This window comes from Peromyscus maniculatus, chromosome 6, assembly GCF_049852395.1.
Source record: "Peromyscus maniculatus bairdii isolate BWxNUB_F1_BW_parent chromosome 6, HU_Pman_BW_mat_3.1, whole genome shotgun sequence".
Lineage (NCBI taxonomy): Eukaryota > Metazoa > Chordata > Mammalia > Rodentia > Cricetidae > Peromyscus > Peromyscus maniculatus.
In genome coordinates this window covers 166,038-192,730 of record NC_134857.1, presented here as the reverse complement: position 1 = coordinate 192,730, position 26,693 = coordinate 166,038, and the positions used below count along the sequence as shown (strand labels likewise).

Below are 26,693 nucleotides of genomic sequence, written 5' to 3'. Positions count from 1 at the left end.
TTTACAAATTTAAGAAACACTGAGTGAAAATCAAAGAAGTTTCTGGTTTAAGGAGATGTCGGGAGCCACTTAGGAACATGCTGGTGTGACTGCAGCATAGGCATTAGTTCCCAGCAGCTCTCACCCCTGCTACTTGTTTTAAGAATGACACATTCTTTCTCACTTTTGTAGACAGAGGATTCTAACCGTGTAAAGCATTTCCGTTGTTCTAAAGGTTTCCACACCGCTGAAGGAGAAAAATCACAGGGTTGCACCTGGGTGCTGCTCCAGGGCCAGGGATGCAGGGATCTGACAGTCCTGCTAAGGGCAATTGTTCATCATAACCTCTTCCGGTCTTGTTAAACTCGAGCAGGAGTGACTTCTGTGCTTCGGGTTTACACACTCAGTTTTCAAAAGGAATTACTTGTTTTTATTTTATATCTGTAAGTATCTTGCCTGCAGATATGTGTTTGCAAAAAGTGCATGTGGTACATATGGAGGCCAGAGAGGGTAAAAGATCCCCTAGATCAGGAGTTATAGGTGATTGTGAACCTCCATGTGGAAGCTGGGGACTGACCAAAGGTTCTCTGTGAGAGTAGCAAGTAACAGCTAAGCCACCTCTGCAGGCCTATGACTCCTTACACGTTTTTATTAGATTATATTTACTCGTGTGTGTGTGTGTGTGTGTGTGTGTGTGTGTGTGTGTGTATCTCTGTCTCTGTCTCTTTCTCCTTCTGTCTCTCTCTCCATCCATATGTATCTCTGTCTGTATATCAGTGGGCAATTTTCAGGTGTCACTCACTCCTTTTTCTTTACATCATGTGGGTTCCAAGTATTGAATTCAGGTCACTAGTCTTGGCAACAAATGCCTTTACCCACTGAGACATCTCAATGTCTGCTGACTCATTTCTTAAATGTCCTTTTCAGAACACACTTTGAACGAGTTGTTTATACTGCCCGCTTGTGTTCTGTCTACCTCCAATGTCATTCCTACCAGACCTGAACAATGAACGAGCTCTGATGAAATTGTTCTCACCTAGGCGGCCATGATGGCCACGCCATTCATCACGCTGGCATTGCAGATGCTTGTCGTATTTAAGCTCCTCAAAGTCTATAGCCCTAGTCATTCACGTCTGTCAAATGCCTCGTCACTCAGCTTCCATGTCACTGAAACCTGTGACTCTTCATTTTTTAGACTAGCTGCCCCTGCCCCGCCCCCCCAGCTTCTCTCCCTCTTCCCACACCATGAACATGGTAAATTATGGAAGTGAAATTCTGGCAGCCGGTTTGTGAATGGGAAGAGATTCCCAGGGGCTTTCCTGGGGGAATTCTCTCTCTGTACCTTGAGAAGCTCCTGTCAGTGTTTTTCAGTGGCTCTCCAGACTGTCGCAGGGAACCTGACTAAGGGGCATTTCAGGAAAACTGTAGCTTAACCTGCAGGGGACCGTTTCTTTTTTGTAAAGCGTTAGGCAGTGGTTAAAATACTTTATATTGTCTCTAGTCATCTGTGGCTGAGATTGTCTCTACTCATTAAGAAATCAGAACCGCTAGAGCTGTAAGCGATCAGAACCACTGAAGAGAGGATGCTGCTTTAGAGATGGGACGTGGTTTCAAACGTTACAAGTGACTCAGAAAGACTGCGGCATCCACTCATCCCCTGGAGAATGTCTGACTACAAGGGCAGTCACAGGATAGAGAAGGGGGCTGAGGACGGGAGCGAGGCCCAGGCTTTGAGTGCTACAAGGACTTTGCAGCCTCAGTTGGAAAAGATAGCAAGATGAGCAGTGATTGTCAGTCTGCTGACATGACAGATGTCAGTGGCAGAGATGTCACAGAGTGGAAATTACCCACTTCCCAGCCTCCGCCAAGGGCTGACCCCAAGCTTCAGCCTGAGACTCCAGCAGGGCCTATGAGCCTCACAAAGACGTCTCAAATGAACACTGAGTTGAACTTGAAGATGGAAGTTTGGCTGTGGAAATTCGCCTCACAGACAATACTTCTCATCCCCTCTCCCCACTCCATGAAACTGTCACGGTTCCAAACAGATCGCTGCTCCCAAGACATCATTTACCCTAAAAAAATGGTTGTAACCCTCTTTGTACATGATAACACCTCTGAATTTTCCAGAGAATCCTCAGAAATTTACTTCATTTCATGTTCTGGAGAAGCTGTATGTCTTTAAATTTAAAAGTATATTAAATATTGTCCTGATTATTTTAAATTTATAGCAATTTTCAGATTTGTGACATTTTTACTAGAGGTAGTATATAAAATGAGGCCCGTACTTTATCCGTTGCTTTAATGATAGTTTTAAGTGTGATTATGTCAAACTGTGTAATAGTGGAGCTTTGAACCATAATTGCCACTAAATGTTACTGAACTGCTTCTGTTTCTCTGTCAGAGTGATTTTTTTCTCAGTAGGAGCCACTCAGAGTCCTGCTATTGCTACAAAAAGTTGAGTCATTGTCTATTTTTTAAGATAGTGTATTAAATCACCCACTAAAACCATTAAAATAGCTGCTCATGTTTGTGTCTATGTGGGCCAGGGCTGCCAGTGTTGCAAAGCCAGCTTACTGTTTTATTACTCTGCATAATAAAAGACAGAAATTATCTTTCCATTCGGGTCGGAATTAGTTGGAAGTAAGTAATGAATCTTTAGTGTCCTGAGCCCAGGGCCGGGCAAACTGAGAGCACCACTTGACCTCTGACTTATTGAGAAATGAAGGATGTGGGAGAGGAGTTTTTCTTTGTGGGCTAAGATAGCTTTGGACAGGAGGGTCAATCTGGCTTTCCAAGAACTTGGGTCAAACCAGCACAGATGGCTGATGCAATAGAGATGGCCATCCCTGTGTCCTCTGCTCTGTGTATAAGCACAGACAGCTGATGCAATAGAGATGGCCATCCCTGTGTCCTCTGCTCTGTGTATAAGCACAGACAGCTGATGCGTTAGAGATCCTGTGTCCTCTGCTCTGTGTATCTGTGGGAGTCCATCGATGCCTTTATACCCATGAAGAATATTTGTCACCGAGCATCCAAGATACACATTAGACACACTAAATAGATCCTCTTTGTCTAAGAACGGTGGTGAATGCTGGATTGGGGGGTGGTGCTGGGGGTGAGCTGTAGCAACACAGGGAAGAGTGATTGTGTGGGACCGGACTTTGGCACACTTGCTTGGGGTTAACTTCATCACGTTACACACTTACTTCTCAGGGCATTTGATCCTCCTATCTTAGGGATTGTCTGAAGAAGACACCCCAAGTAGACCCCTGGAGGTCACCAGCAAGGCTTCCCAGCCTCCTAACTCCAGTCTAAATATGAAAGTCTATCTCAAAAACTCAAAAGTGGATAGCAACTGAGAAACAAAGCTGAAATTGACCTCTGACCTCCACACCTCTTAAATATGAATGGGCACCCATAAACACACACACACACACACACACACACACACACACACACACACACACACAAATGAAAAGTATTTTTAAAAAGTGCTCTAAACACATTCTTATTGGTTGATATAACATGAGACAAAGACAAAATGTAAATAACTGGAGAAATAAAACCCAATTTAAATTTTATCTTTTTAAATTTGGGATTTCTTAAAGTCAATTTTTTCATTCTCCATTAATGAACTTGATATACATTTCAATTTTTTTGTGGGGGGGCTCTCTATTGTTTTTGATATTAGGTATGGAGGCACACTGCATGGTAAAGTTTTATAGTCAACAGAATTTGAGGTTTATTTCTTTATGTATTTTATATATACATGAGTACTCTGTTTTCACATACATCTACGTGCCCCAAGAGGGCTTTGGATCCCATTATAGATAGTCCTAAGCCACCATATGGTTGCTGGGATTTGAACTCATGAACTTCTAGTGGAGCAATCAGTGCTCTTAACCTTTGAGCCATCTCTCCAGTTTCCTGGTGAACATATTTAAAAAGGAGAGTAGCTTGTTCAAAGCCCTACCTGCCGCGGGAACTTCAGGCTGAAGCCCAGGCTCTTTGAGCCTTGTGCCTTTGTCTGATTAAGGGAGGACAGTGCAGCCTTTCGTGAGGCTTGGGAGGGGAAGGTGCTGCGCACAGCAGTATAGACTGGGCTTGAAGGTTGCTGGGCCCACAGTTGAGGCTCCTGCATTCGACTATTTACTCCTTGTGTGGTCCAGAAGGCAGTGATTTCACAAAAATGTAAACAACTACTGGTCAAGGAAATAGCTACTGTTCACAAGGGGATGGTGGCGACACGTCTAAAGACACTGTGTGGACGGGAATAAACCGAGCATTTAAATGTAAGGAAATTAGTAAGGATGCACATCAGAGCACCTCCATGGTGATTTTCTTCATTACTTGAAATCTAACACACACACACACACACACACACACACACACACACACACACACACACACACAAATACAATTTAAATAACAGCAAATGTCCAGTGAGCTGGAAGGAAAAGCTCAGAACAGAAAGGATTTTAACTAAGAGAAGGAAATGACTCCTGGTTTTGAAATATTATTTTTTGCAGACATTTACTTTAGGTAATTAACAAAATTTGTCTTGTATTTTTTGTAATGCAAACCCAGATGGGCATTCTTTAGTTCATAGTGTGTTTGGATACCTGTTTGACACTGAAGCCATTTTTCAGTTATATTCCACCTAGGGGTTGCTATGAAATACTGAAAGGGACATTGAGTTTTCAGCAACTATGTCATAAAGGAGACTTCAGGCCATGTTCAGGCTGTAAGGACCTTTGCTTTAATTTAATCACTTATAGGGAACATTTCCTAATGGTAACCTTCAAACACCCTCGCCTGTTGGCTGCACACTGCAGTTTCTGAGTTGTATTTCTACGAAGAATTCTGGTGGAAAGTGCCCATTCTGTTTACTGTTGTCTCACTCCCATGCTCTTTTTTGGTGCTGTAGTGGAAGAAATGAAGCAAGAGTCTTCTTTTTTATTTGTTTATTTTGTTGTCAAACAACATCTCTCGAAATAAAAATGTTACGTTTGCAGTGACCCTGAAGGCAGAGCTGGACGCCTCCTGTCCTGAACAGTCTTTATGGCTGACTTGACACAACCTGGAGTGACCAGGGTAAAGGGAACCTTTCCTAAAGAACTTATGAGATTGGCCTATGGGCCTGTCTGGAGGGCACTGTCTTGGTTGATGATTGATGTGGGGGGGCGGGGGGCAGCCCACTGTGGGTGGCACCATTCCTAGGCAGAAGGTCTTGGGGTATGTAAGAAAGTCAGCTAGCTGAGGATGAGCCAGGAAGCAAGGGAGTAGGTACTTTTTCTCCATAGCTTCTGTTTGAATTCCTGCTATGATTCACTCAGGATCCTTCACTCAATAATGGACTGGGATCTGGAAGTGTAAGATGAATAAACCTTTCCCTCTCAATGCTGCTTTTGCTTATGGTGTTTTATCACGCCAATAAAAAAGGAACTGATGTACCCCACTTCACCCAGAGGTTATGAGCAACCATGACCACGGGAGCACATCGTTTTGGATAGACTTGGATTCAAGTTCATTTGTTTCCAAAGCTTTTGCTTTCTAATACATCCCTCTGCTCTTAATTACTATACATCATCTTAAGTCATCACATGACAATGAGATGAAAAGATGAAGCTTCAAGGAATATGATTGACAGCACTCAGACTGGCCCGTGTTGTAAATCCAACTTCCCATTTCCTTTGTAGTTGAGTGAAGATTCGCCCGTTTTTAAGTCAGAAAATATATTCAAGCAACATTTCTGTGAAAGAGTTAATAGTGCTCACTTTCAGAGAACGTGAATATATCACATTCAATGAAGCATTAATTAGTTGCAAAGGGAAGTATAAAGTATAAATCAACATGATGAGGGAGGCTGGCCAGCTCAAGGCTTGCCTGGGCTTCAAAGGGAGACAAAGAAAAACAAAGCAAGAAGAGGAAGGACATGCTTAGGGAACAGAAAACGTGTCTTTTCTCTGGGTCGCATTTATAGTTAGTTAAATTAAATTTGGATGTGAAGCTGACTTTGAAGGGGCCGTCTCTAATCAAATCTCAGACATGAATGAGTTGGTTTTTGCTTTCTAGTAGTGGCTGTGGGGAAGGAAAATTCACCTTCTGTAGGCTAACTGTTAATGAACACAGACCTGTTAGCGGTGGAAGAGATGATAAGGAGCCTAACTGTAAATGGGATTTGTATCATGCAGACACGTTGCAGAGGCACATGCCCATCACACCACCAAAGGCCTGTGGCAACAAACCCAGACACTGTGAAGGCACAAACATGTAGCTGTAGAGAGGCCTGCCTGTGGATGATTGGTCAGTAGCTTTTGGATGTGCTTGGTAGGCATGGCAGCAGGAAGCACAGAGTGTAATGGAATGCTCACCTCACTGCGACCAAGAAATGGACAGAAGGAAGAGGGGACCACTTCTGCTCACAGTGACCAGGGAACAAAACAAGGGATGAGGAGACCACTTCCCCTCACAGTGACCACTGAACAAAGACGGGGATGAGGGGACCACTTCCCCTCACAGTGACCAGGGAACAAAGACAGGGATGAGGAGACCATTTCCCCTCACAGTGACCACTGAACAAAGACAGGGATGAGGGGACCACTTCCCCTCACAGTGACCAGGGAACAAAACAAGGCATGAGGAGACCACTTCCCCTCACAGTGACCAGGGAACAAAGACAGGGATGAGGGGACCACTTCCCCTCACAGTGACCAGGGAACAAAGCAAGGGATGAGGAGACCACTTCCCCTCACAGTGACCAGGGAACAAAGCAAGGGATGAGGGACCACTTCCCCTCACAGTGACCACTGAACAAAGATGGGGATGAGGGACCACTTCCCCTCACAGTGACCAGGGAACAAAGACAGGGATGAGGGACCACTTCCCCTCATAGTGATAAGGAAATAAAGACAGGGATAAGGGACCACTTCCCCTATAGTGATAAAGAAATAAAGACAGGGTAGAGGGGGCCACTTACCCTCATAGTGATCAGGGAACAAACAGAGAGAAGAGGTGGGCCTATTTCCCCACATTCCCTTAGGACACTCAGTCAATACCTGAGACCCCCTACTGGGCTTATTTCTTACACTTTCCTCTATTTTCTCATATTCTCGAGCTGAGAACCAAGAATTAGATAGTTGGCTTCAGACCTGGGAAATCTCGACGAGAAATAAAGACTGTCTGAGGCTATGCAGAGTAATGAGGAAAAAGGAAGTGTTGGTATCTTTTTGGATCTGGGCAGGGATGCCTTTGTGCAGTCCATAACTTATCACTTGGTTCCTTTTGGAAGTTTGTTCCATATTGCTGCTTTGAGATAAAAGGTTAGCACAGCCATGGGAGTCAACTGAAACAGATTTCATCCTCTCAGCCTTTAGACAAAGCCAACGTCAAAGAGCTCCCTTGGGTTGTTTCAGCAGAGGGTGGAAACCACTTAGCATTTCCAGTTTCGTAGTGAGATGGAAGACAGAGACAGGAAGATACTGGCTGTACTCCCAACCCTGGCCTTGGGTTAGAGTCTGCTTGTCTGTAAGCAATAGCCAGAGACTTCAAAACCAGAGGGGTTGCATTAGAGTCTTATTCTCATTTTTATTGTGAACAGTTTGCTGTGACCTCCTGGTCCTCAATCTCACCCCATTGTTCACTCCCTGGAATACTGTTGAGTGCTGTGGCATCAATCAGCCCTACTTCAAATCCATACCTGCAGCATATGGACCTTAGTCTGTTGTCAGAAAACCTAGAAGACTGCACATTGAGCGGTGTTTCCAGTTGATTTCACTGACTCATTATTTATCCCACAGAAGCTTTTACTGTTTATGGTAGAACTTGACCCAAGTGGGAAGAGGGACCTTTCCTGAGGAACTATCTGTAGCATGAATCTTAAAAGTTCTTATCAATAAAATCAAACCTGAGGCCAGTTATTGGGGTGAATGCTGGAAGATCAGAGAAGCAGAACAAGCCACAGCTACCTCACCTTGCCGATTCCTCCACTGATCCTGTTTCCTCAGACTGGATGCCTCTGAGTCCTCATCCAGAATGAATCTCAGCTGAACTGTTGCTCGAAAGCCTGAAAGCTTAACCAGCCAAATCTTTGTAGTTTCTGGTCCTCATGCCTTATGTATCTTTTTGCTTTCTGCCATAGCTCCCTGGGATTAAAGGCTCACTTTCTGGGATTAAGGGCATGAGTCACCATGCCTGGCTGTTTCCAATGTGGCCTTGAACTTACAGAAATCCAGAGGGATTTCTGCCTCTGGAATGCTAGGATTAAAGGCATGTGCTACCACTGCCTATCCTCTATGTTTAATATTGTGGCTGTTCTCTTCTCTGACCCCAGATAAGTTTATTAGCATGCACAATATTTTGGGGAACACAATACCACCACAACTACCTTCATCAGATTGGCCCTTGGGTATATCTGTGGGTCATTTTCTTAATTGCTAACCTATATAGTAGGGCCCAGCCCACTGTGGGAGGTGCTAACCCCTAGCCAGGCCATCCTGGCTTGTATAAAAAAGGCAGCTGAGCAAGCAGGAGGGAGCAAGCCAGTCAGCATTTTTCCTACATGGCCTCTGCTTCAGGTACTGCTGACCTGCCTCAGTGATGACCTGTTCCTGCAAGTGTAAACCAAATAAACCCTTTCTCCCCAAGTTGCTTTTATTTGATATCACAGAAGCAGAAAGCAACCTAAGGCAGTGTTAGATTTAGAGAGGGATTTCTTGGATTATTTGACCTGTGTGAAATGAAATTGATTTCTTGGTCTCCATAATGTGACATCTGCTAGAAGATGCCTATCTTTGTTCTTTCTTGTTTTTCAATAATTTAATATGGAGCATCATTATGTAATTAAGCGGACACCAGCTTCATTAAGAGGTTCTCTTCTGCACCCAGGTCTAGGCTGCAGTCACTTCAAATGCCTGTCTTTCCTTCTTGCTTGGGTGCAGGCTCACTCTGTGTTACTGTGATCACTGCCTTTTTCCTTTCCTTCCTGTTTTAAACCAGATCCACCCCGTGCGACTATATCTCTGCTCTCCAGAAACTCTTCTCCCCCAGAGGCCCTGGCCATTTGACTACTTAGATACCATATTTGTAGAGCTCACTCAGGAAATGCAATTACTCACTGATTTTTAACATCATTTCTAGTTATACTAGTAGTTAGTAAGCAGTTACTATGCACTTATTGAACAAGATCATTGAGCAATAATATGTTACTATTCTTGAGACAATAAAAACTAGCATTCAGTAACAACAGATGGCTACTTATGCTCTTTCATTCAAACTTAAAATGATGCTTAGAAATAAGCTCTGTTGCTGGCACCATCTTGCAGATGGTGAAATGGAGACACAGAGAGAAAAAAGTAACTGCTTTGAGCATACTCTAGAAAGGGGAGGGGCTAGGCTTGAGCCATCACTCTAGACAACTGCACATTCCGACTGCAGTGTTTTGTTTTTTGTTTTTAATAACTATGTCAGGAAAATGCTTAGCTGCTATTTTCTTTGTATTTGTCACATATTGCTATTGCTTTTTATTTGTATGTGTTTGTAGCATAGATTACAAATATCACTTGAAGTTCTTTTAGAATGAGCTACAAACAAAAATGATTTAAACATGGAAGTATGATTTTAGTCAAGTGAATGAGGAACGCAATTGCTAAAATCCTGACTTCTGAAACTTAACAAAATACTTTTCTCCAATTTTTTAAATCAAGGCCTCTTATTCTTTAATCTATATGTTTTTAGTAGATATATTCAATTTAAACAAAGCAAAATTTAGAGTTTAGAAAAATATTTGTCTTTTGTGTGCAAATGTTTTAATTTGATTCATTCTCAAATGTTACTATACATGAGAATCCCTTACGTGGACATCCATTTATAGTGTAAATAATTCTCAAAAGTTTAAGGAAAATCCTTGGGGGGAAAACATGTGAATCAGAACTTAAGCAGTGATGATGAAATAGCACCCAGGGCATCTTAGCAAAGATCCTCTTAGGAAAGGACTCCTGCTTCTTAAACAGGAGGGAAGCACACATTTGCATATTCGGAAGAGCGGCTCAGAGAGCAGCCAGCCTGGCTCTGAAACAGCATTTGGGGTAGAAATGGAAGCGGTTGGTGTGGCAATAACACCTGCACCAGTGGTGTGGGGCAGCAGCAACAACAGCTGCACCAGTGGTGTGGGACAACAGCAACAGCTGCACAGCTGTGTGGCAGAGGAATTTCAGTGGTGCCGGAGCAGTAATGACTCTCGGAGCTACTGCAGAAGGGGCAGCTCCAGTCCCATTGGGGATGTGGCAGCAGCAATTGCAGCAGGTGCTCCAGCACATGAAGAAGAGCCAAAGCAGAAGCCCTGCAGCCTGGAGCAGCGCCTGCAGAAGCTTCCACAGGGAGGCAGGCAGGAAGCTTAACCATGGCAGGAGCATAGGGAGCCTGAGCATGAAGATATCAATGGGAAGTTGCTTTTTCTGATGTAAATGCTGTTCACAGCTCCCGCATTATTTCAGTGTTAGCTGACCAGCTATTACAAGTGTCTGTTGTCACAATTGTTTTTGATGTCTAAGGCGAGCTTAGCTGATGAAAGGAGAGAAGAAGAGGTGAGGAGAGTGCTTTGTTTCAAATACCAGGTCCTGTAAGCCGCCCAAGGTAAGCATGTAAGATGGACTGAAATCAGAGCTTTTCTTAGCACTCATTAAAAATGCCACTTTAACTCCTTTCGGAATGAGTTAATGTATGCAAATGGTTTCACTGTGTGGGATGTACGAATTGTTTTAAAAAGCACATGAGGTGCCCTGAGAAAGTCACTATCTGGATTTTTTCTATGATTACAATTGGAAATGGATGTGGTAGATGGAGGACTGAACTAGCAAAACCATGAGAAGACAGTAAGGTCCTTTCAAAAGGAAGTTGGTTGATGATAGACGAGAACTTAATAAGATCTTATCAGAATCGATCACATCCTCAGATGTGTTTTAAAATCTGTACCAATGTGTTGTTAAGGCTTTGGATTCCCTTATGTTCTTCCCTATCTAAAGAATACCCACATTTACATACAAGAATATAGTAGCCTGCAACCGTCAATGCACAAGCAGTGGTTTTTTAATGTAAAGTCTGTGTGCGCAGGGGGAAAGAACTCTTGAGGAGAAGCAGAATTCAGCATAATTGAAACGCGGTTAGCCATCTGGAGCACTCGGTGCAATACAAAGACATTTGGTGTTTTAAGTAAAGGATTTAGAATTAAAGCTGAGTTCTTTTGTGTGTAATTGAAGCCGACATCCTCAGCACTTGGTGCGAGCATCCAGTTGAGGCCTGTGAAAGTACCAACCACCCTCTCTAAAACTGGAAGTCCGAACTAATACCACACCTAGAGCTGGTGGAGGGTTCTGGTGTCACCCTTGAAGGTCTAAGATGCAGGGGTGATGGATGCTGATGCACCGTTGTTTAATTTACACCAGTGACCCCTGAATGCCAAGAGGATGCCTGGAGAAGGCTGTCAGTTGCTGCGGGCTAAACTGGGTGATGACCTCAAAGACAACTCTCAGGCCCAATAAATATCTCTGCAGGGAGAAGGTGGACGCACCCCAGAGATGTGGTGGAGAGTCTCTGACCATGGATTTTCTCTCTCTCTCTCTCTCTCTCTCTCTCTCTCTCTCTCTCTCTCTCTCTCTCTTTTGGTTTTTCAAGACAGGGTTTCTCTGTGTAGCTTTGCACCTTCCCTGGATCTCGCTCTGTAGACCAGGCTGGCCTCAAACTCACAAAGATCCACCTGCCTCTGCCTCCTGAGTGCTGGGATTAAAGGCGTATGCCACCACTGCTCAGCTGGATTCTTTCTTTTCTATGTTATTCAGTGTACAATAGCAGAAACAATTTACCACCACTCCTGCCTCAAAAGAGAGAAAGGTAGAAATTTTCTTCTGCATCGGGCCACCTCCTGACAAAATGCACCTAGAGGGAAAGAGATCTCCAGGCTTCCCAAGGGAATCACAAGGGTCAACATCAGAGGTGTTACTGGGTATGTAGGGCCTGATGAAGAAGCAGCTGGAACAGGGCCACCAATGGTAAGTCACACGCCCTGCAGAGGGCAGAGCCTTCTGTAGATGCTGGGGCCCATTAAGGGCCTGGAGCTCATCAGGTTTCCTTCCTTCCTTCCTTCCTTCCTTCCTTCCTTCCTTCCTTCCTTCCTTCCTTTCTTTCTTTCTTTCTCTTTTTTAATTACACTTATTTATGGTGTGTGTGTGTGTGTGTGTGTGTGTGTGTGTGTGTGTGTGTGTGTTGTTTGCTCACACATGTTCATACCACATCACTCTTCTTCCACTGTGTTGACCTCAAGGATGGAACTCAGGGAGTCAGACTTCATGGCCATTGCTTCTCCTGGCTGAGGCATCTTCCTGGCCTTACACTAGTCCTTCCAAAGCAAAAGGAAATTGTTATCCTGTAGTCCCCACCAGGTAGAGGCAGGTGTTCTGGTTGATTTTTCAGGATAACAGTAGTAGGCTCTGATAGAGCCGTGGGTGTGGGCTGCCTTCCTGAGGTGTGAAGTGTTGTGTTGGTCCTGTGGTCTGACTCTGTGATGTTGAGGACATCATCACCTGGAAAAGATTCACATACAGAGTTTGTGACCACCCCCATCAGAATCAGAGCAGCCACTATTACTGTAGGAGGCTGAGATGACGTGTGTGGAGGCTCGGGCTTTGTTTTTTGCTATCTGCTCTTTCCTTGAGATGATCGCACTGTGTAGCCCCGGTTTGAACTTGCAGCAGTGTCCCATCTTCATTTTAAGAGGTCGGGGACTACAGGACAGAGTTACCACACACAGCTTAGAAACCTCTCCAAAGCTCCTGGCCGCTCCCGGGCCTTGGAGTAAATGGGCTGATTGCGAATCTGAAGCTGGGTTTGGTGTGTTGAGAAAGTTCGCCTAGCGGATTGCTCCAAACCGCGCTGTTCCGTGGAAGGCAAAGTAGAAGCTCCGGCATTGAGCAAGCCCAGGGCAGCTGCCTGAGTGGGGTCTAGCTCACTCCACCAGTGCCCGACCCGCTACATGCTTGTGGCCCTATAAAGGGCCCCCCACCATGAGCAGAAACACAATCTTCTGTCGTGGAGAAGCCATGGATATGACCCAGAGCAGATGCCGCAGACCGAAGGGGTATCTGAAAAGACTGTGGTGACAGGAATCTGAGATTCAGGAGGCAATTTGGGCAGAGAAGACGGAATCAGCAGGAGGCTCCTCGGAGATGGCCAAGGTGAATAGCTATTGCTTATGTTATAGATCAGCTAAAGATGGTATCCAAAAGTACATGCATCTGGGTCTTGTTGACAAAGAAATAAATTCAGAATGCACGTTGAGAAATAAATGTGTGAGTGTGGAGTGAGTTCACACAATTTTAAAATAAAATTGATGGGGCTGGAAAGATGACTCACTGGTTAAGAGAACTTGCTGCTCCTCCAGAGGACCTGAGTTCAGTTCCCGGCACCCATTTCAGGCAGCTCACAACTGCCTGTAACTCCAGCCACAGGGAATTGAATGTCCTCTTCTGGCCTCTGACACACTGCACACTAGTGCATGAACCCTCACACATACTCACATAATCTTTGAAGTTAAAAAAAATGAAATTGGTGCTTACCAATGTGGAGTTTATGAGCTGTGTCTGCATTAAGTGCTAAGTGTGGCTGATGTGTCAGAGCACGTAAATACAGCAAAGGCCACCCTTCGCTGGTTCTTCTGAGTGCATGGAGACTGTCTTTGTTTCCTCTTATGTTTATTCAAGCATATTCTCTTTTTCAGTTTTGAATACTGGTGAGTGAAAATGATTCAGAAGTAAAGCACACTTCCAAATCTCCTGGCCACAAGGATCAAAATGATAATATCTCTGAAAATCAAAACAAGGAACTCTGGGATGGAAAAAAATCTCAGAATGGTTTTCAACCGCTGTTTTCTATCAAACTCTACTTTGGCTTGGAATTTTAGAAAAAGCTCAGTTTCACATAGATGACAAAAATAATAAACACGTCCTCTCACTTATTACAAGTTCCCCTGGAATATAGACGTGTTCTCTATGCAACAGCACACACTGAATTTTCGGTAGGATCTTTCTAGTCCACTGACACATGGTTATTTGGATTTTGATGTAAAATAAATCCAGCCTCCTGAAACAGTTATACAGAGAAAGAGTAAAACCAATTACACTGTGTTATTGTTAATGTAGCATCAACAAGCAATATCGACTTACAGGGACCTTTTCTGTTGATATTAAGGCGCCTGGGGGATGCTGTGTACCCTTCTGTTACTTAGAAGTAACTTGTCTGCCAAAGTTGTCTGTGATTTCTTTAGAAACAGAGGCCAGGATTTTTTCTAGTTCCTGTGTCTTTCTGTTATAACCATATTTGTTTGTACTTTGAAATTATTATCTCATTTGATCCTTACTATTACCCTTCTTGTGAACCATTATCATCACTGTTTATAAATGAACAACCCAGGGTTCTACTGAGGACTGGACAGAGACATGGACTCATATATTTTCTTTCTTTCTTTCTTTTCTTTTCTTTTCTTTTTTTTTTGGTTTTTCGAGACAGGGTTTCTCTGTGTAGCTTTGTGCCTTTCCTGGGACTCACTTGGTAGCCCAGGCTGGCCTCAAACTCACAGAGATCCGCCTGCCTCTGCCTCCCAAGTGCTGGGATTAAAGGCGTGCGCCACCACCGCCCGGCTCAGATATTTTCTTATAGCCAGTATTATTCTCCATCTACTGTACTATAATATGTCAGCATCCACCTCAAAATCAACAAGGGACCACAGAGCACTGAACCTAGTCTCTCTTCTAACATAGGGGACTTCCCTTCTTCCTTTCTCTCTTTCACTTTCTTCCCCCTCCCTCCCTCCCTCCCTCCCTCCCTCCCTCCCTCCCTCCCTCCCTCCCCGCTCCTTCCTGCTTTTCTCTCTTTCCTTCAATAGTTTTAACAAAACTAAACGAGTCCATGACAAAAACTCAGTCTGTGTGGGTTGCTCATGGCTGGGGATTCTTTCTAAGGTTATGGTACCAGTTCTCCAGACGCAGTTGACCATGGTGGCTAGTGTGTGTGACACATGACAGGGCACTAGAGGGTAAAGTTCATGCAAGAGGAGACAGGGTGCTGGCCAGAGTCTGGGCTTGGCAGCCCCCCACAGCAGACAAGTCTCCCAGCCACCCCTTAGACATCAGCACAGTACAAAAAAAGAGATGTATTCAAGGTGGTCACACTGGGGAGGAAAACCAAGTCTAGAGACTCTCCAGTCTATCCATAGGGTCCTGATGTGGAGCTTAGGCTTAAAGAGGTCAGGAGGTAACAGCCAACCCATCAAGGCATGGTCCTATCTGTCCTCACTGTCTGTACCTCAGTCTCTCCTGCGCTAACATGTTGTCATTCTGTGTGGACACCCTTCTGTGGAGACAAGCACTCCCTCTGGCGGACTCCAGCCTTCCTTCAGTCTCTACCTGCTTGCGAGGAAAACTCTAGTTTATTGAAGTCCATTGTCTCACTACTTTTATATCGGGTGGGAAGGACATGGTGTTTTTTTAGAATATTCTCGACAAGATGCAGAGATTAGTGTCTTTCCAGAACCTACACCCAGAGCTCTCCTGTGCCAGTGGAGGGTTTAGAAGGAAGGACCATTCAAGTGTGGCTTACCGAATAATAACGAGTGTTACCATCAGAGACCTAATTATCAAAACAAATCCCCCTAAACTGTAGTTTTAAAAGAGATGCTCAAACTTGGTGGGTGATGGGATTGCCCTGACATGAACAATATCTGACTACCTCAAGTGACCTTAGGTAGGTTCTGCTGTTCTCTGCCTACTGTCCAACACTGAAGACCTTCTCTGGGACATGCTGGTTGTTTTGGGGAATTGTGATAAACCATTTCATATTTATCCCCCGGTTTGTCATATATTTGTTTCAGGAGACAATGAAATTTTTCTTTGTAAGGAACCAAAAAATACTGTGATTAATTCCCCCCCCACCCCGCCCCCGGTAAAAAGCCCCAAGTTGGAGTAGTTACTGTCACAGAAAGTGGGAGAAAATCATATTGCTACTTGTCAGTGCTGATTTGCACTAGATGCTGAGAGGATCATGGCTTCCTCGAAAACAATAATGATATAAAAACCACGGGATGGGGAACCCCTGGTACTCTCTTAGAACTCAAGTGGTTTCACAGCCATCTTCAGAACCATCCTTGAACTTCAGTTTCTAGGTGAGATGATTTTTCTGAAGTTGGTGCATTCCAGATGTGTACAACAGCATCAAAATCGTAAGCAGAGTGCATGTGTACACTCCAACTCAGAAGGCAGCAAGGGCCCCCAATTCCGTGATGGTATCCAACATTCAGGTCAGAGGTCCTCATCTCTTTGGCAGACTCTGGGACTTTAACACTATTGTGAAAACATTTCTTTGCATATGTGTGTGTGCGCGCCAAGGTCGGAGGTCACAGAGGTCAACTGGGAGTGTTATTCCTTAGGAGCCATCTACACTGTTTTTTTGAGACCTGAGGATCCCTGACTGAACTAGCCTGGCTGATTAATGTGCTTCAGGGATGTGTCACCCCCCACACCCACCCCCAGGTCTAGGGTTGCAGCTTCTGGAATGTTTTTATGTATAACTGGGAATCTGACTTGGGCCTTGGGTCTTTGTGCTTGCACAGCAGTTTTCTTCTTAACTCTAGAATCCTTCTAAAGCAAGACCCTGTTGGTTAACACCTCCTGTGACTAGAAGGGCTCCTAATAGGAGCTACAAAAGGCTGGGCTGGGTGGTGGCTCTTTAGGTGCCTTCCCTGAGCTTGAAAGAGTAATTTGTGTGAGGCTGACCCAAGCAGCACAGGTTCTGAGGGAACCGTGAAGATTGTAATGATGATGTCCACACAGCGGGTGAGCGGAGTAGAATGGACTGCAGGCTTCCTGTCATGCTAACCATCCAGAAACCCTGGCTTTGTTTGGCTGCTCACATCACATCACAAGATTGCAGGGGGCCCTGGATATAGAGTCAAGGCGATCTGAGGACTATGGATAGGAGACAGCTCAGATGGTGAAGTCCTGCCTCTGCAAGCATGAGGGCCCGAGTTTGTCCTTTATTTTCAAGGTGGTGTAAAACTTGGGGAGGCAGAGGCAGGCAGGTCCCTGGGGCTCACTGGCCAGTTAGCCTCCTTGGTAAGCTCCAGGTTGGTGAGAGACTATGGTGGCTTGAATGAGCATGGTCCTCATGGGCTCACATATCTGAACCCTTCCTTCCCAGTTGGTGGAACTGTTTGGGAAGGATTAGGAGGTGGTGCCTTGTTGGAGGAGGTGTGATTTTGGGGGTGGCTTTGAGGTTGCAAACGCCCCCACCAATCCCAGTTTGTTCTCTCTGCCTCATGATTGTTGCCTTAATGTGTAAGCTCTCAGGTAACTGCTCCAGCAGCATGCCTGCCTGCCTGCCTGTCTGCTGCCATGCTCTCTGCCATAATGGTCATGGACTCTGTCTGAAACTGTAAGCAAGCCTCCAGTTAAATTCTTTCTTTCATAAGTTGCCTTGGTCATGCTGTCTCTTCACAGCAGTAGAAAAGAAACTAAGCCAGAGACCCTGTCAAAACAAAACCAAACCAAAACTGGACAGTGCTGATGTCTCAGGAATGGTACTGGAAGTTGTTCTCTGACCTGTACATGCATTCAAATACACATGCGTAGAGTCAACTCCACCCCCACCCTACGGCACACACATAACAGAGCATCTGATGGTGGGTGAGGATACCCATTATCTTGTCTGTTTCTGTTACAAGAGTAGCTTTCACTGGAATTGAAACTGCAAAAAGACAGATCCCTGCAAGAATCACTGTAGACACAAAGCCTTCCTAATAGCCCATGGGGGAAACCCAAGCCAGGTGCTGTCGGAAGGGGCATTTTTAGGATGACTGAGTAAGAATAAAGCAGAGCCAAGGACACTCTTAATGGCTTCTGATTCCATGCCCCATGGCTTTAACAGAAGAGCTGTTTCTTCCCTGATAACTCCAGGGTGGATTCTGAAAGTGCGGCCCCTTCACTTCTCTACTTATTACTACAACAAAGAGCTCTTGGAGCATGGGGTCGGTCTGCTGAGCTAGGCAGGAAGAAGCAGTTTGCTGCCATCAGCCCTAGGATTTGCAGCTGGAACTGTGTGTGTGTGTGTGTGTGTGTGTGTGTGTGTGTGTGTTGTGTGCGCGTGCAAGCGCGTGTGCGTGCGCACGCACGCACATGTTATTTATTTATTGATTTATTTGTCTGTTTTCATTCAGGTTAATGTTTGGGCATGTTTGGGTATCTGAGCTATTTTAGAAGCAGCAGAGCCTGGACTGTCCCTAGTTCTGAATCACTAGTTGCAACAACAGAGCATTGTTTACTAACAGGCTTCTCTCATTCTGAGGTTAATTCCAACCAGACTCTAGGAAGAAATCCTGTCTGCTGTTCTGGGGCATCACTTAGGGTATTGAGGCTGCAGATCCAGGAACGACCCCTAAAAATCAACCTGCGCATGTTCACCTCTGAAAAGCCCATCTGCTCTTGAGTGGGAAGCAGGAAGATTAACGGGGTTTCAAAAAGTGCTGAAAAAAAAAGAGTTCCTGTTCTAGTCTCATTACCGTTGCTGTGATAAAACACCCTGACAAAAGACAATGGAGGAGGAAGAGGGTTTATTTTCGGGTCTTATTTAATAATTTCAGGCTGCAGCCTGTCACTGCCTGGAGGTTACAATGGCAGGGACATGAGACAGCTGGTCACGTCATATCCACCATCAGGAGCTTGCTTGTGCTCAGTTCAATTTCTCCACTTCAGAGAGTTCAGTACCTCCTGCATAGGGAATTGCACCACTCCCAGTGGGTTGAGTTTCCCACGTGAATTAATTTAGTTAAGCATATCTCTGGTAGACATTCCTAGAGATAATCCTTAGTCAAGACCCTCTTCCCAGGTGATACACACACACACACACACACACACACACACACACACACACCATGCAGTACACAAAGAATGTGGTCTCAAATTAAAGAAGCAAAGGAATGCATGACATAAAAGCATTTTGAGAGTCTGGGGTGGTAACTATAATCCCAAGAGCTAGGGAAGTTGAGACTGGAAGATTAAGAGATCAGAGTTAGCTTGGGCTGCACACCATGCCCATCTCAAAAAACAAAACAAATCAACAACAAGAGCACCAGAAAACAAATTAAATTTTAGTTCTTTCCCATTTCAGAATGCAGTTAAAAAAATGATAATTGAAGGCAGATCAAGGTTGTCTGGGAAACATGCTGCAGTGTAGAATATTCCTGCAAGATAACACAAAAGAGATAGGAAGAGCAAGTGAAACAATGGACAACACTTGTTAATGGCGTCAGGAGAACTCCTGAGTGCTCTCTGTGGCAGCCTGCCCATCAGAACTTGACAGGAGGTGCTGGCCACCTGGTGAGATCTCCCAGCAGCCTTTGCTTTCCTCCCTAACCCTAACCCTGACCCTAACCCTAACACTGACTTTATCCCAGTTGACATTCTAATCTCATGCTTCTCTCCTCAGATCTAGTCTCCAAATCTAGATCTAACACTCAAATATACTGGTTGGGAACCCTCCTGGATTTCTGCTGCTCTCTCTCATGTTTCCCACATTTAGGAAAGGATAAGAAGGTGGGCCAGGCATGTAGAGAGCAGAAGGATTGTGAGTATAGAACATTCAGGAAAGCAGCAGGTTTTTTCACCAACTGCCCAAATAGCAGTGCCTATAACCCAAGTCAGCTATAAGCTTTTATTACATCTTTGGGTCTTATAATGACTTTCAAATATAAGGTTCTATTTAATGACTCCTGCCCAGCTTTGGCATATACCAGAATAGCATGGTATTTGTTGACATCACTGATGAAACCTCAAATTTACATCTAAGAAAGTTAAAACTGGAGATTTTGAACTTTGCTAAGATAACTATTATATTTTACAATATGGATTTTAATATAGAATGTGTAATATTATTAAGTTTCTGGTTGGAAGAAATGTCTACACAGGAACTACACACATGTGTAATCTGATACCACAATGACTTCACAAGTCACACAGCTTGTGTAACAAAAAACAACTAAAGCAGATAATCTCTAACACATGGGCAGGTGGCTAAGTGAAAATTACCCTGAAGCCTAGAAGAATCACTTCTTGCTCTTCTCAAGCAGCTCTGAAAGGTTAAGGGTCAAGGAAGAACCTGAAGAGACGCGAGTCAGCAAAACTATCTTCTCCCTTCATCGTGGGGTGTGGGCACATGTGCAGTTCAATGCCTGCTGTGTCGTCTGCAGGACAGTTCAACTGGAGATACAGTGAAAAATGACCACAAAAAGAAGATGTGGAACACCGGGCGGTGGTGGCGCATGCCTTTAATCCCAGCACTTGGGAGGCAGAGGCAGGCAGATCCCTGTGAGTTCAAGGCCAGCCTGGTCTACAGAGTGAGTTCCAGGATAGGCTCCAAAGATACACAAAAAGACACAAAAACAAAAAGATGTGGAGCCTTGTGATGGTTAATCTACACTGCCGGCTTGACTGGATTAAGAATCTATTGGGGTGGGAAGAAGCATCATCCCATGGACTGAGCACCACCCCAGCACTCGCCTCTCCCTGTTTCCTGACTGTGATGGAGATGTGACCAGCTGCCTGCAGCTCCTGCTTCTGTGTCTTCCCTGCTGTGATGGATGACACCCTCAAATTCTGAGGTGAAATAAACCCTTCCTCCTTTAAGTTGCTTGCGTCAGGTGTTCTGTTCCAGCTGTGAGAGCAGTACCTCACAGAATACCTGGAGGTTTCTGTCCCCCTTAAAATGATTTTGCATTGTTTGAATTCCGTTTGGACAATAGAAATCCTTTTCTTCATCCATCCCTTCTGTGACTCCGGTTCACAGCACACCAGTTCCCTTCTTCTATTGTGTAAAATCAGTTCAACAGAGACATAGTTTAAATTGTGTTTTGAGGAATCAGACTGACCTTTTAAAAATTAGGTTCTACTTTTTAGCTACACAAGGGAAAATTTGAGCTTAGGATTTCAAAGGAAATGGCAGGTAGTCTGATTGCCTAACACACTCCCAAGGACTTTGTACTGAGACTGGTGGTCCTCTGTGAGAAGGGGCAGTGTCCCCCAGGCTGGCTGTGAGGAGGAAGAGTCTCAAAGTCTCCAGCCACTCTTTCTTTGATAGAGTCTTTGCAGCCACGTGGCAGGTTTCCATTTCAGCTGTGAACTGTGAACTTGGGCTTCACTTTCTGCCTCTAAAAGGAACACTGGGTTTTATGCCAGGGTGAGGAGAGGAGGGATGAGGAGAGATGCTGGGGAGAGGGGGGTCAGGTGCTGAGCAAGCAGTAGGGGTGGGTCAAGGCTCCATCTCCGAGTCCGAGTCTCAGTGGCAGGACCAAGAGCAATACAGTGGTGAGAGACCCGAGGGAACTGTCGTCTGATATAGAGTTCCCTGATTAGCCTCAGGAGGGGCATTGGACCAACATTCAGTATCCAAGGACCCTTCTCCAGCTACAGTATTTCTTTGTTATTCGGCAAAGGAAGAAAAGTCTTCAACACCGAAGAAGCATCTCCATTCAGTCGGTTTGACGGGAGCATTTTGAAGCACTTATAATTACCACGAGCATCCAGCATCTTCGTTCTCGATTTCTGTAGTATCCCCGGGTCTCACATCACATCACCGCCCAGGTGACAGCTGCACCACTGTGAATCCCGTCCTTTTAAGAGTGGAATGTTAGTCACTGCCAGTTTGGCAAACAGACCTTATCGCTGTGACCTAAAAGAGCTGTGAGCGTGGTGGGGACGCCCACTGGCTGACAACAGGGTTCTAACAGCCTGGCTACAATGGCTTCTTTTGTCTTCAGAAGCTTACAGAGAATCTGATATTCACAGTTTCTGTGCATTGATTTTGTTGAGAGGCAATCTCCGTATGCAACCCAGAAGTTACTGAATGGATCTCAGTGGCACGAAGATTCAAGTCCATGAGCTCCAGGGCCCAGGGGAGCTCTAAGGTTTCCTGGAGCCCACCAGACTGCTGTCTGTACATGCTGCTTGATAGCATCTGGTGGAGTCAGGATGAAGATGCAGCAGAGCTTAGGGGCTTTTTGTTGTTATTGTTTCCCTTTTATCGTTAAGAGACTCATTTGAAGCAGGAAACAGAGACACAGCAACATCGAAACTAATACACACTCTTTTGATGAGAAAACTGACCTGTCACCCATCTGACACAAACCCAATCAAAACTGGGCTGGACTTAGGTTCACTAGCCATGGACATGGACATGGAGGGCTCAGAGTCACTATTCTGTGTAGAGATCTGAAGGAATTTCCTTAGGACTCCTACTGTGAGAGAAAGAAAGGGCAAAGGGAGTTGGTCACTGGAAAGAGATTTCACAGTCAGGCCAGTGATGACAGTCACCTTGATCAGGATGGGTTACCTTAGCTATGCACCTCTCCCCTGTTTACACTCAGACCTCACTGAACCTCTTAGTTCCTTCCCCCAATGTGGCTACAAGGAACAAATCCCCTTTTTCTGCTTTTCATGATCAACTGTGTTTTTAATGGACTCATTGAGGACAGGTGACTTGTTGGGACCAACTCCGATGGCCTGAACACAAAGCAGGAACATGATTCAGAAAATGTTTTTAAATTTTATATTTTAATTGCATGTTTTTAAACATCTCTCTGAGAATTTGTTAAAAATAATAAAAGAATAAAATTTCTATGAGAGAATCATACTAGTCACACAAATTTGAAAATCCAGAATGTCAGCAACTTTTGAAGCACTGGGCAGTTTGGGGAATCCACTCATCTTTGCCCAACATTACGTCCCATTTGTCGTACAAAAGACGCATTAATGTGAATCTGGAAATGTGCTTAAAGCAATTATTGTAATTCAAAACACTGAATTTTTTCAACATTAGAAACACAAGGAATACTCAAGCCCTGCTTCGTGGGGTGTTCTGTACACACACTGCTTTTCTTTTGTTCCGTTCATGGCCTCCACTCCTGGGGACGGAAGGCTGGCTTTACTCACTGTTTTCTGTCCTTGTCCTTTTGCGTTTAAGTCAGACATTCGAGCATCATGGACACCTCTGCTATAGACTTCTCAACATCTGTTTCTTAGGTTTCACTCTTGTCCCACTAGGGGCTTGTGGGGTGATAGCCTGTCAGTAAGGGCTTGTAGGCATGTGACAGGAAACTAGAGATCAGAGTGAACTACATCAAGGCTAACACATGAAAGAAGTCAGTTGGCCAAGAAAGCCCATTTCTGCTAGGTTTCATGTAAAAAGGGAGGGTGCTAGATATGACCATGTAAATGGCCTAACATGGGCTCTGCCTAGTAATTTACCTGGAGCTGAAATATCCCCTCCAGGAGAGGGGAGGCTCCTGAGATGCCACACATCTGGGAAATATGAAATCTAGAAGATTCATGAGGTCCTTCCCCTAGGTTACAGAAACAGTGAGCTACAGCTGGACTTTGAGCATCTGAGCTTCTGGGAGCCACATCCCAACCTGTTGCCCTGCCTTCTGTTCTCCTTATAGCAGGGAAGGCCTCTGTCTCTGAGCCAGGTGTTCGGCGCTGGATATGAAAAAGGAAATTTTCTAGCTTCCCAAGAGGGTGAACTGAGATTTTACAAAATTCTGAACAGGAAGTCATTGCTAAAAGTCAGATAATGTTGTATGTGCATGCATGTAATTCTGTGTGTGTCTTTCGTATGCATACGTACATGTACATTTTACCTGTCTTGTAACAGTATACTAAACATGTGCTGGTCACCTAATTTCCCCTGGACAGCCTCTCCTTGCTTAGACTCTGATGATATCATTTCTGGAGGATGCAGATGTCTTACAAAAACTAATTGGCTGAATGACTACAAAATGCTCAGAATAATATTTGCCATTAACTTTGATAATATGTTCCACTTCTTACTGATTTCTGTTACCTTTTAGGGTCTGTCCTCTTTTGCAAAGATATTCCATGCAAAGAAATTTTACTGTTGACCTATAAATATTAAGGGACACAGGCTTTGATAATAAAAATTCCACTTTATAGATGAATATTTGCATGTAAATATTAATGTGAATTTCATAATAATCCATTTTAAGGAAAAATCTCCTCAAATTACCATACTCAAATTTTTGAGTAAATTTACTCAAAAATAACTATTATTTTCAAGTAATCACAATGTATAGATTGTAATGTCCTAAGTAAATCCTAACTGGTTACTTTTGCCCAGGAATTATGAAATATATTTACAATGTAGCAGTGACCCCCAGTGGTCAGAAAAGGATGGGCAACTGTTCATAGTTTAAAAGGCTGACAGCCCCTTCCTTCCAAACTGAATTTTTACAAAGAGTTAAACCAACACTCACATTGTTTGATCCAGGCAGGAACTAGTATTTGTAACTCTGTAGTTTATAAAGAACTGTGAATGCATTGTAGCCAAGTTGTAATTACAAGAATAGTAAATCATTGCTCAAAGGCGTTTAACTGTGCACAAATCAAGACTTTCTTATAAATTTTCGTAGCGTCCTGAAATTCAGAAGTTCCTCTAAACATCTACCTATCATGGAGGGGAAAGTGAGAAACAGACAAGCCACCTGGCCCCATCATATTTTTACTTAAAGGTCTGAAAGACTCATATCAGATATTTCACTCAAAAATAAATATCTGAAAGGAATCACCCTCACATCCCATGCCTGGAGCGTGCTTCATTCCTGATTCGCTTCCTTGTCCTTTTCTTTGAGACAGGGTCTCACTATGTAGCCCTGGCTCGCCTGGAACTTGATATGTAGGCCAGGCTAGCCTTGAACTCACAGAGATCTGCTCGCCCCTTCCTCAGGCGTGCTGGAATCAAAGGCGTGTGCCACCTCACACCAGCTCTGATTTTTGCTTCTTGAACTGATTCCTGCTCATCTCTGTTATCCTCCCTTCTGGTCTAGCAGTGTGGCTGACAGCCTCAGTGACTTCCGGTGTCAAGCTGAAGTTGAGACAACACGTTGACCTTACTGAGGACCACAACTCAGAGTTAAGCCTATTTCTTGGAATGTTTATATGCCATTGTTCTTGTCTGCAGGCCGTTTGTTAACCGTTTTCTTCCTGTGTCTATTCTAAGTTTAAGCACTTCTTCAGGGCAGCACCATGTACTGTGTATCTGAGCTCTTGATGCTTCTGTTAAAACTGTGATTCCCTCTTTCCCTGATGGTCTTCAAAACACAGAGGCAGGGAAGGTCAAACTGATTACTTCCTAGGAGAACTACTGGAAAATCAAGAACAGCTCCAGAGCAAGTGGACGCCAGAGGGATGATGGACACTCTGGGATTCAAGGGTGAGGGCTGAAGATTAAGGCTACCTAGAATATAAAACACCACTGGTGTAAACTCACTAGCATACTACGACAGGCAGTATGAGAACCTGAAGATGGGTTCATAGACATGTCCCCAGAGAAAGGATAAGTGATGTGGCATCATATTGCTACTGAAGATTTACAGGGGTGTAGGAGAAATGGCAGAGGAGGAGGAAGGAGAAGAGGTATTTGTGGTAACAATGCCTCAGCTTTCCAGTTTCTGACAGAAACCTAACCCCAGTCTCAGGCTGCTGGTGGCCATGCTATGCTGTCTCCTCCTGCTGTGTGCCCTAGGTCAGTTAAGAACAGAAACAGTAAACACACTGACTTCCTTCTCACCGATTCCTTCTGCCATGCTCGTCCTTTCCGCGAATTTCCACACTGTTTTGACAGTTGCATCCCACTTTCCTCCTCTGCTGGGCTTCTTCACAGTGCTCTGCCTCTTGTTGCTTCTGGACACCTAAGGTGTTTCTCCTCCCTGCATTTGTTTGCAAGATTTCTTCCAGCATCTTCTAGTAGCTGAAGATGGTACTCAGTCTTGAGTGTGTTTAACTGGCCTGGTGTCCTTGAGTGTCCTCAGCCTGCCTTGATGTTCACATGGCCCATGTCTAGTCTAAGGGATCTTCTGCAGTCTATTCTAAGTCCTCGCTAACCTCACCCTTTCTTAATACAGCGAGTTCTAAATCTATCAATGATGCATGAACATCTCAAGATTCCCCCCAAAGCGTGTGTGTGTTCCTCAGCATCTCCACAGAGGCAGCTAATAGCATTCTCAAATGTCACATCTGGTCTTTCCCATGTCACGGAACATCAACTCACTCCTTTGTGCTCCTCAGTACTGCTAGGTTTCAAACCTGGGACAAACGGCTGAGGTGCCTATACAACATGTCAAAATAGACCTGGCCACCAGGTTCTCCCTGCATCCCTCAGTTCCTACCTGTTAAAGGGTCCTCCTGGCTGGCATACCCAGCCTGCTACCCTGACCTTCTCCAGCCCTGGGGTTGGGCTGCCCTTCTCCTAGCTACCCTTCCTTAATCCAATCATTTTGGTTGAGTGCTATCTGTGTACCTTTGGGCCTCCTGGCTGCTGCACCTGGTTCCCCTCTCTCCTTTCTCCCTTCCCCTCCTCCATCTCTTCACATGGCCCACCTCAGTCTGGTCATGTCCATTCTGGGCTCTCCCAGATGTTTTAGCCTCTGGTTATGCTCTCCCACATATCTACAATAAACCTTCTCCTTCATAATACCTAGGAGCAGTCTCATGTATCCCTTTCCTTTTTTTTTTCCATTCAAGTACATACTTCATAAAGACATGCTACTCTTTGTCTATCTCTCATTCAACAAACATTCATGCTGGGGTGTCCCTCCTACATGCATGCAT

The 26,693-nt window shown here is 44.6% G+C and overlaps 2 protein-coding genes across 2 annotated transcripts in view; one reads left to right on the top strand and one right to left on the bottom strand.

Annotated features, from left to right (window-relative positions):
* The window catches only part of LOC107401374 (uncharacterized), a 246,397-nt gene that overhangs the window by 122,101 nt on the left and 97,603 nt on the right, over positions 1-26,693 (bottom strand). The window lies entirely within an intron of this gene.
* The window catches only part of LOC143273796 (protocadherin Fat 4-like), a 39,227-nt gene that overhangs the window by 9,583 nt on the left and 2,951 nt on the right, over positions 1-26,693 (top strand). The window lies entirely within an intron of this gene.